The sequence below is a fragment of the Coregonus clupeaformis genome, chromosome 17, assembly GCF_020615455.1.
Source record: "Coregonus clupeaformis isolate EN_2021a chromosome 17, ASM2061545v1, whole genome shotgun sequence".
In the NCBI taxonomy this organism is placed as follows: domain Eukaryota; kingdom Metazoa; phylum Chordata; class Actinopteri; order Salmoniformes; family Salmonidae; genus Coregonus; species Coregonus clupeaformis.
Window position 1 is genome coordinate 49108744 of NC_059208.1, and position 11827 is coordinate 49120570.

Sequence of the window (11827 nt, forward strand, 5' to 3'; positions counted from 1 at the left end):
CTAAAATAATAGCTCCTAGAACAATAATTCTGGGAATTATTACTAAAGGGGGGATTTTTATTTCTCCACCGTGGGAAATAAAACTTCTAAGGAGATCGAAGAAATATGTGTTATAGATCCATTTGGGAGAAGAGGTATGAATTTATTGGGCATCTCGAAGTAAAAAAGTTAGTAGGCAGATGCATATCAAATGAATTTGAAAAAATAAACAGCGAAAGGAGGGGCTGGAGACAGCGAGTGTGTTTTTTAAGCGCGAAAGTGCTTTAACGGTAAACAAAGGAATATTTAACCATCGTGACTGCATGGGTAAAGAAAAGGAGGAGGACAGTCCATTTTTGGTTCAACAGGTAAAATGTTTGAAAAAAGGATTCGTGTCAATTAAGAATTGGCTAAAAACACCACAAAGCGATTATTTGAGAGGTACCTATAAAGTCCAACGATGCTTGTGGTCCTCTGTAGCTCAGCTGGTAGAGCATGGCGCTTGTAATGCCAAGGTAGTGGGTTCGATCCCCGGGACCACCCATATACAAAAATGTATGCACGCATGACTGACTGTAAGTCGCTTTGGATAGGAGCGTCTGCTAGATGGCATATTATGTGTATGAACTTTCGCACTCAAACGTAGACGTACGTAATGAGTGAGAAAGTAGAGAATATTTGCATTTTTGGTCAGTTGGCGGACGCTCTGGTCCGGAGCGACTTGAAAAACCAATAGAGAGTTGCATTGAACTATTCTGTCGTGTTGGGCATTTGAATGGCATAAGGTGAAATATGTGTGTATGAGGGAATTCAACGGCGGGTATGAATGATAACCGGATACTACTTAGTATTTGGTTGGTTAAATGCTGAATAAAATATTTGAGGCGTGGTTATGGGGTAACTAGGAAGACGCACTTATTCAATAGAGAATGGGTGGAGTGAGAGAGTTTTTTTTACGTGTATTAAAAGTTGCATTAGATAGCTTTAGTAATATTCTAGATATGTCTATGAAAATATGTTATAAGTACGAATGACATTATTTCCTAAGAAGGAAGATTGTAGGGAAGTTTCCCGCGCCTCCCCCCATAATGTAGGAAGGAGCAGGAGAGGGGGGGGGGGGGTGAGAGACAGTAAATAAGTTCAGATGGTAGGAATGTCATGTATGCTGATCAACGATATCAAGCATTTGTTTTATTGATTGGGGCCGAATCGGAGAGAACTGTTAAATATATTGAATAGCGAACTGAAAGGGGTTAGCAGGAAAATACAAATAGTTGGAAAATTTTAAAACGATAATTTATTTTCGTTACAGGGAAGCAAGTGGCATTGGCTGTTGTGCTGGGGGAATAGCGCTAGCCTGTGGTGGGTTCTGGATTTGTTATAAATAACTTTATATTTTAAACTAAAGTGATGGAATAGACTACAATTATAACATTAGAAAAAGGACAATATAATTCGTAATAGTTATTATAATTATTATTGATAGTAATTGCAGTTATTATTATCCTGAGTGGCGCAGTGGTCTAAGGCACTGCATCGCAGGGCTAACTGTGCCACTAGAGATCCTGGTTCGGATCCAGGCTCTGTCGCAGCCGGCAGTGACCGGGAGACTCATGGGCGGCGCACAATTGGCCCAGCGTCGTCCAGGGTAGGGGGGAAAATGGCCGGCAGGGATGGAGCTCAGTTGATAGAGCATGGTGTTTGAAACGCCAGGGTTATGGGTTCGATTCCCACGGGGGGAGGCCAGTAAAAAATAAATAAAAAATAAATAATAAAAATGTATTCACTAGGTCGCTCTGGATAGGAGCGTCTGCTGGGTGACTAGAATGTAAATGTATTATCATTGGAAGTAGCGATAGAGCTGTGAGGGTTGAGTTGAGGACAAGGAGAATGATTTGTGGCTCTGGTTGGCGGGAAAAAGGAGAGGCAGAGACAGATCACCCAGTTCCGGTAGGGAGGAAGAGGAAGATGAGGCATGACTAGAACAAGGGGAAGATAGTAGTACAGATAGTGGAGGAAAGGGGTCAAAGGAACCCAGTGATATGGGGTGTGAAGTGTTTGAGTTGGAAACAATTGAATTGGCGCTGCAGCAAGAACAGAAACCATACCTCACCTTAACAATATTGGGGAAAAATATTAAATTCTTGTGTGAGACAGGGGCATGTCGAACAGCGATCTGTGTAGCCGACATACCCAAAGGAATTAGAATTAATGGGGAAAAAATCATGGTACGCTCGGCCTCGGGCCATCAATTTATAGAGCGATTATCGGCCCCTGTGACTTTAAAACATGAAGATTCAGGGGGAGAGGTATGCATACCTGTACTTGTATCAAGCCTGTGTCCAGTCAATTTGCTAGGAAGGGATGCCATGACTCAGTTGAACGTAGCTGTAAAGCCGACGCTGAGGGGTATGAAGGCATATGTCATAAGGGATAATATGGTATTGAGCGGGGAGGGAAAACCATGCTATTGGTATAGCCAGGATCTGCTAAGAGGGGGACTTACAGACATACCGAAATCACTAATAGACCTAAGTAATGAGTTAGTGATTGGATCAACCAAGATGACAGTAGACGACTTACACTGTACATTATGGTGTAATGAGCACCCAGGCCCTAACCCAGATTATGAGGAAGAATTGTTAAAAACCACAGAAAAAACAATTGGGTTAAAATGGTTTCACTATGATAAAAAACAGGTAGCTGTAGAGGTGGAGTTAGGACCACAAAGCCAGAGACTGTACAGAGAGAGGTGAAGCCCACATGTTTCCCTAGTGAAAGAACCTTCAGAGGAAGGGTTATCACTAGGTCAATGGGTAAAACAGGGGAAAAACATAACTGACTGGCAAAATACACCAAATGGGGATCAGTATAGCCACTCTACGGGGAGATATAGAAGAAAATTGAATTGGAGAGCAAAAACCCAGCCCGGGGTCCACCTGGAGACAAATTTTAACGGATGACAGGAAGAGATTTTCTTAACTCAGGAACAGGAGGATGAGTTGGCAGCAATTCCGTTCAAATTATGGTCACAAGGACCAGCCGATGTGGGACTACTTAAGGGGGTAGCTCCAGTACAAGTGATTCCTCGATCCGATCATAGACCATACCAAAAGCAATACCCTATGAAACCAGAAGCAATAAAAGGGATAACACCTACATTTGAGCATTTACTTAAGGGAGGGGTGATAATTCCTGGAGATGAGGCACAATGCAACTCTCCAGTATTTCCTGTTAAAAAGGCGGCACCTAGCGCCGACTGGAAGATGGTAATGGACTTGCAGGGGGTTAATAGAAATATAATTCCCAGAGCTCCATGTGTACCAGATCCACATACATTGCTGAACCAATTGAAACCAGAAAACTCCTATTTTACAGTGATAGATTTAGCTAATGCTTTCTTTAGTATCCCAGTTCATCCGGATAGTCAGGGGTGGTTTGGCTTTACTTTTCAGGGAAGGAAATGGACATACGCTAGGATGCCTCAAGGCTACTCGGAAAGTCCTACAATCTTTGCCCAGGCTATAACTAGGAATTTGGGAAAGTTTGAACCTCAGGAGGGAAGCCAAATGTTAGTTTATGTAGATAATATTATATTGGCTAATCCCACTCAGGAGGGATGTAAGAGGGATACAATCCAATTGTTAACCTTCCTAGCAGAACAGGGACACAAAGTGAGCAAAAAGAAACTTCAACTTTGGCAGAGCGAGGTGATTTACCTAGGACACGCTATAACTCAGCGAGGGCGAATGTTAAACTCATCCAGGAAAACTGCTATACTTGAAGCGCCAAAACCATTGAAAAAAACAAACAAATGATGAGCTTTTTGGGGATGATAAACTACTGTAGAGCTTGGGTACCGCATTATGCACTACATACTGGGAAGTTAAGTGATCTTATCTATGGGAAGGCAATGGCAGCCCATGATAAAATCATTTGGAACTCTGAGGAGGAAGAACAGTTTATGTTGTTGCTCTCTTCCCAAACAGTCTTAGCTTTTCATACATATATCAGGGATGTTACCCAAATGGTAGATGGAGGGATATGACATTGGTCGTGATTTAAAGATGAGGGTTTTTTTTGGTGGGCTATTAGAGATAACTGGGTTAATCACGAACATAGAGGTTTTTATTCTTTGTTGCTAGGCAGAACACTTAGGTGACCTAAATATGGATTGTCATGTCCAACAATCAGTCTTCAGGTCAAGCCCGGGAGAGCCGGGATAGAACAGAGGTTGAACTAAACATAAGTGTTTTTACAAGATAAGAGATTGTTTGATTGGATTACTAATTGATTCTGAACTGAATGAAAGTCGAATTTAGCCGCCATAAAGACAAAGGAAGTGGGAGGAGCAATAAAGAAGCAAAAGACAATCTCAAAAATGAAAGGCATGGCAATTGGTTGATAAATAACCTAAGGGAATGTTTAGGAAGGTGGAAAAAATTGACACATAAGCAGAACTATGTGTCAAGAGGGGGGAAGAGGCTAATTGTATTAAATAATATACGAAGGAGAGGACAAAATACTTTAAAAAAAAACAACATTTTTTTAGATACAGTCTAAAAAGAGAATGCAGTCAGAAATTGTTAGATTAATCTGAACATGTGTGAAGATAGTTTATTAACCACACCCGTATGTCAGAGGTTTTGTGCCCCACAGGTGAACTAAAGGAGAAGGTGACCCACTATCTAACCAGGTGACTGGTGAGCATCCAGTCACTAGAAGGAAAACTGGAAGCGGGCCTGTTGGGAAGGGCCCTATCAGGTTATGTTGGTAACCACCTTGGCCATTAGAATAGCAGAGAGAGGAACCTGGGTCCATGTTACCCACTGCAAGAAGGTAGGACCACATACAAGCACCGCTTAGCACACGCAGAGTTGACGAGCGGAACTGGGCCACAGGGTCCGGGGGTCACCTCTGTCAACGAAGATCTCCTACCCAGACCTATCATCACTGTAGTGTGTTCCTAGGGTGTGAGTATGGGGTGGTACCGAGCAGAAGGACTCAAGACAGGAGAGGGTTGGCGGTTTTTGGGAATATGGGTGACCCTGAGCTGCATCATAGTCTCTGCAATAGTCGTGGTATGTCAAGATCCACCACCACCTCGCACCAATTACGCTATGGCCTTACCATTATTAAGAAATAAAAGGGAAGCGACCCGACATACTGACCGTCAAGGGCGAGTGATCTACAAAATAGGAGTCAGAGAGGGGTGGGGAGTAAGATTCAAAATTAGGATTAGGGATCTTATCAGAGCGGATAAGCAAGCAACATGGGATTATAAGATCCCGTTGTATTTATGTTCAGCTCCCTCGGCAGATTGTTCCTGGGCTCAGGTATTTAGACATACTGGGGGACGGAGATATGAGACGGGGGGGGGCTGGACGTCCAGATGGAGGATAAGAAGGTATAACGACATCCCCACGGAAATGGTAGTAACAATAGTAAAAGTCACTAAAAAGAACATGAAAATAACTTACTGGGCTTGCGCGGACGTATACGGACGGGATACTTGTCTAAGATTATATTTGATGGAGTCAAAAGATATAGAGGGAGCAGGTACTGTCATTAATCCACTAACAGCAATAGACCGAGTAAATCAGTCAAGGGATGACGGAGTCAATTCAACTAACCCGTCCACTATGAAAGATTTTCTCCTCCAAGAATGGAACAATGGGGAAGTGGAGGGGGTCCCTGATGAGAATCTCTGGTTAAAGTGGATGAAATACACCGCTAGGGCCTTGGGGGAGACCAATTGTTATGCATGCTCCATTGACCAACAATGTTGACCGCCCCAATGCCAAAGGCAATGTTTCCCTGTGTATTAGACCTGGGGTCCAATCAAAAAGAGCCAAATTGCACAGGGATTGGGCTGGCAAAATTGACATACTGGGCCAGCCCACCTAGATTCACTTTAACTCCTGGCGAATACCAGTGTTACAGACATAGAAATGGCACCCGTAACTTGGGTGATTTTGATGGCTGTAAGGAGATAATTAATGTGACTGATTTAGATAAGGAAGGGAGGGGAAAAAATTAGGAGCCTAACCATCCCTCTGACTGATGTGTGGTGGGCATGCACTAACAAAGGGAGCATTCGGCAGACATTACCAGAGGGATGGGTGGGTACTTGTGCACCAGTATTGTTGGTCCAACCTGTAAGAATTGGTCATCAAAGACCAGTGACAGGAAGAATAATTAGGAGAAAAAGAAATATAAGTCAGGAAGGAAATAGCCCAATTTGGATAGATGGTATAGGCATCCCCAGGGGTGTTCCAGATGAATACAAAGCTATGAATCAAATATGAGAGAGTTTTACTACAACATTTTTCTGGTGGGTGACAATAAACAAAAATGTGGATTGGATAAATTATATCTATTACAACCAACAACGATTTATTGACCAGACTAGAGATGCAGTAAAGGGGATCTCTGAGCGATTATCCGCCATCCCGCTCATAACTTAGTAGAGGTTGGTTCTAGATCAGGCAGAAAGGGCCGGTGTCTATAGAAAGATAAGCCATTGTTGCATATTTATCCCTAACAACACCACACTGGATGGGACAGTCACCAGAGCTCTTACAGAATTAACTGCACTAAGTGAAGGATGAACTGAACTCAGAAGTTAGTAAATTGTGGATAGATGGTTTGAAGAAATATTTGGTAAATGGAAAACCCTAGCAGCCACCATTTTAGGAGCGGTCAGTGTTTGTATGGGTATTCTTGTATTATGTGGTTGTTGTCTTGTTCCCTGTGTCCGAGGATTGGTGAGTCAGGCGTTGGTGAAATGCAGTATCTAAACAATGATAAGAGATGGACTGACTCCGGACTCTGACCAGGGGAATGTGAAAAACGATCCTCCAGGCTTGGTGGATGACGAGGATTTGGACCCTGAAAGACCGCAATTGGATGAAATGGTTATTAGTTCTGATGTGATCTCTGAGATTAATCATGCTTGTAAAATACATTTATCCTGACGATGAAACCATTTAGTCAAAAGGGTGGATTGATAGATTAATTTGTGTATTAAAAATAATGACTAAAAGATTTCACACCAAATACAGTAGAAATGTGTATACGATATTCGAATTATCATGTAGTGTCAACCCACTAACAGATGGGGTACTAAACATTCAATGATAAAGAAGAAGGCGGGAAATGTTTTAAGAAAGCCACCTAAAGGTGGGAGGAGCATAGTGCCTTTGTTTGTCAAGAAGTATAAAACCAGTATGTATGTGTTTTTAGGGGGAGAGCTCTCTCCATGAATAAAAATACAGATAAGACTTGTGGGTTGTGGACCTTGAATCATTGATGATTAAAACCAGAGCCTTACAACCTCTGGTAATGATTCAAGCTTAGGGTGAACTAGAGATAGAAATTCACATGACACTACTTTAAAATGGTGAAAGACCTCGATTGCACTAAAGTGGGCTTTTGGGCGTTCGAGTCCTCTATCTATCTCTATGGTAAATATACAATAGTAGAGCCACTGATATATTTTTATTTTGTCCAATATCATTGGCTCAGGGTAAATAGGCCTACTAGTGGTTACCCCAACAGAAAAAGTGTTGGTGTTATGACGTTCAAGATGTTTAGGGGGGAAAAACTCCATATTTGAAAAAGAAAGTCCAGCTGCACGCTATTATTATTATTGTGTGCGCCACAATTAGTTTATGGATGAAACCAACGTTTCTGTCAACAAATCATCATCATGGTTAAGAGCATTGGTGTGAGATCCATGAAAGACATTGTGGAGACGTGAATATTAGTGCCCAGGAGTTTCTTTCTCAAGTACACAGTGGTTACATCATTATTACAGCTGTTGATAGGTGGAGGCCCATATGAACTCATAAGGGCCAACAACAGCTGTACACACTGTGGAGAAGACTGTCTCTGAGGGTAACATGACTCATTAGAGATAACGAGGATAACATGTCTCATCAGTGGAGTTTGATGGTATAACGTTATTATGTATATGAGGATATGAAAGGAGAATGTACTATTCCCAAATATGCTGTTACTAGAGAACACTAGTGTAAATATTTAAACCCCTGTATGAATAGAATACTAGTGTAAAGGAGGTATAATGGGTTACTAGAGATAATGTAACATATGAAGAGTATAATGGGTTACTAGAGATTTGATAAAGTATCAATAAAAAATAAAACATTATATACAACTTGCACACCCACACGTAGACGTACGTAAGTGGTGTAAAAAGTATTAAGAGAAATCAATAGTATAATGGGTTACTAGATTTTATAAAGTAACAATGTAGGAATGTATAATGGGTTACTAGAGTTTAACTTGCTAGGTAGAGACTTATTATGGAAAGAGCACGCCAGCCCAGTTATAGTGAAAGTTGATCTCAGAAAGTTTATCTCTATCCTTCTGAAATGGCCGATGCATTTGATAAATTCAGCACATTACATGTTAATTTAAAAATAGTATATAGTTAATAAGTGTGAAGCAGAAAGTGAATATTCAACAGAAATTTATAATAAATATTAAGAGTAACATTGTTAGGGTAGACTAAAATGAAAACAATGCCTTCCAATATGGAGAAAGATATGTTTGTTTTGTTTTGTTTTAAACCTTACAATAGGGGTGAAAGCAGAACATTGTTTGAGAGTGATCTGTGTGTATTAGCAGTAGTGATTGAGAGGGTCTCGAGAGTCCTAGTTGAGGGAAACAGATATGGAGACTAGTGAAAGTAACAAAGTGAATGGTAATATTAGTGGCTTTCAGATAGCACTCTAATAATGCAATATCTTAGTAATTTGAAGAAGTAAATGTTTCAATACAAAGTTACATGACGAACAGAGGATTGATCATTGGGACTGATATTAAATTAGAGGCCACCATCTGTTGTTTGGGTTAGAGATAAGTTTCCTGTGGACATAGATAGTCGCCAGTACACACTGTACTCAAAAAGGCTGTAAGGGACACGGTGGGAAAGTTTGGAACAGAGGTATGAATACTTGAATAAGATACATTTTTGACAATTTGCATTTATTATTACTAAATTCTATAGTTTGGGTAGCACCAGTGATTTAAGCAAGAAGGTAATGTAATCTAAAACAATAAACCATTACGTGGAACTGTGTCCAGAATTGAAGTAGATCCAAGTAAATGTTTTTAGTACCGAATATTGAGCTGATAAGCCAGCACCAACTTTTTGAAGGTCCTAGCAGATTTGTTAAACAACAGGTTTCATATTTTGACTAGTTGTTGTCACAAGATCACATGTCAATGCAACAGGTAAAAATTATAAGATTACAAGAAGGGCTCTGGGATTGTTTACTTTAGAAGGTGCCTATTCCACTTGACGGGACACCGTATCATCTGATGTGTCTGAAGTATACTTCTGTATGAGCAAGGTTTTATCATGACTTCCTTCCCAAGAGGCAGTAAACTCAGAATTTCTAGGACTGATTAAGATGTGCAAACTAAGTACATGTTTATTTTGTCCCCAGGCGCCGAAGACGTGGATGTCGATTAAGGCAGCCCTCCACACCACTCTGATTCAGAGGGGTTGGGTTAAATGCGGAAGACACATTTCAGTTGAATGCATTCAGTTGTACAACTGACTAGGTATTCCCCTTTACCTTTCCTTTCTTCCAGGACTTATGGAATGTCCACTACTAAATTTTCTGATGAGATTACCAATTATTCTGTATCTATCCCTTTGAAATGCTTTCTGGGCAGGTGCCTTGAGGGAACAGTTAGTATAAAGGTACCCTAATCCGGATGTTAAGGGAGCTCCCAAATTAAGGCCTGGCATTTTTGTTTGTTTTGTTTTTGTCTTGCTTCAATACAAATCTCACCAGATTGGGTCTGCTGGATGGTCGGGATTTCTCCCTAAGGATGAGCCCTCTAACTCCCTGACCCTGTAACTCTGCGGTGAGATTGCCAAGATCATAAGGGAGTATAAGCCAATTTGTAAAAGATAAATCAATTGTGTGTTGTTATTCTCTTTGACATTTGTCTTAGACATTTGTATTAAGAATGTTGGTAGAAGTAATATTTTGTCATACAGTGAATAGTTTGTCTGGATTTCCTGAATCAGAAATGCCCTAAACTAAACTGTTGTTCTGGTCTGTCCTCTCTCGAGGTTATGGCAAAGGTGACCATAGATGGTATATAATGCATGGAAGGGATAATTAGGCAGAGAACAGTGTGAGCCTCACCCCCTCTAACCGGCTGAAGTAATGGCGACAATGGCTTTCCCTATGGTCCTTCACCACTTCTACCGAGAGACCTGAGTCAGAGCCAGCAACCTACACACAGTATCCAGGTGAAGCTATCAACTGCCTTTTCTCTCATGCCTTTTCTCTCAGGAGTGCGACATGAGTCCACGTGGAGTGAGCATGGAGAGAGATCCTGTCCAAACTTCTCTCATGCTGTTGGTGTACTGGAAGGAAAATGGACAAGACATAATGGACCGTAAAGGACAGTGGTGGCTCAGGTGAGAGATTCATCTGCATGGGAAAATCAGATTATTCCCCAGATATTGAAATCGGGACATTATCAAGGGCCATCCACTTTGAACATGTGCCATTGGGAGGACGAACTGAAACACTATCTGAAGAAGGAAATGAAGAAACGCCAGAAGAATGAGTGCCGTGAAGGAGGGAGAAAGGGAAAGGGGGAAAGGGGGATACCTAGTCAGTTGTACAACTGAATGCAATCAACTGAAATGTGTCTTCCGTATTTAACCCAACCCCTCTGAATCAGAGAGATGCGGGTGGTCAACCGTGCCCGTAATTGATTCAGGCTTGTCCAAAATTGTTTATTTGGGGTATCAGGTTGATTGTGCGAAATGTATAGTAATTTAGACAAAAAAACGCATTTATCAGTGGCGGTCAGTGCCGTTTCAGATGAGGGAGGATGATTTTTTTTATTACAGCATATTGGATGACTGTCATTCATATTCCATTCACCCAGCTAAATGTAACAGTGATAGGTTTAGGCTACTACATAATACTTAAATCTTCCCTATACATATCATGAGGTTGCTACAACCTAGCCTATGAATGAAAGTTTACAACATAGGTGCACACAGGTCGAGAGACAAATTTGATGTGACAGACTGACACATGGACAGACAGTGACATTCAATACCGCCTTGCACACTCTTGCCTGCATCTAGCTGATATTGAGCGTAATCATTAGTCCAACAGTTGCAAACAAGAGTTTCTATTGGACAAATTCAGGTATGTTTATCCCCATTTTGTTCCGTTTGCTTCTGTTTAAGAAATGTTTTTCAACAGAATCAGTAGAATGAATACACCCCTGATAACGCGTAAAGTTCACAGTTTCATAGCAGCCACATTGTATTCCTTCTCGCATCTACGCTATGCGGTCTCCTCCTTTCACCTCTTCCCTTCGCTTGTGGACTTCAATACACAACACATCAACTGTATGTGACCAGGTGAAAAAAACGTTTGAAGTCAAACCGCTACACACAGCCTACATCGTTGTCACCATATTAACTAAAGTAACGTCATAGTCAGCATAGCTAATAGAACTAACACGTTAGTAAACCCGCTACAATCATGCAGTAACGTCACAGTGTACAGTCAGTAAGCAGTTACACTGGCGGGCCCCGGTGGCAATAAATTGGTAAAACAAAAAGCTTACCTTGACTTGGAAGAGTTCCAGTGTTGTGTTGGATAGTCATAGCCAGCTAGCTAACATAGCATCCCTCTGTTTGAGCAAGGTGTTTCAGTAGGCTAAGCTAGCTAGCTGCATTTGCTAGCTAAATAAGTGAAACTGAAAGTGAAATAAATGACAATCGCTCTCTCTCTCTATTTCTCTCTTGCTTCTCCTTCATTTAGGAAGAAAT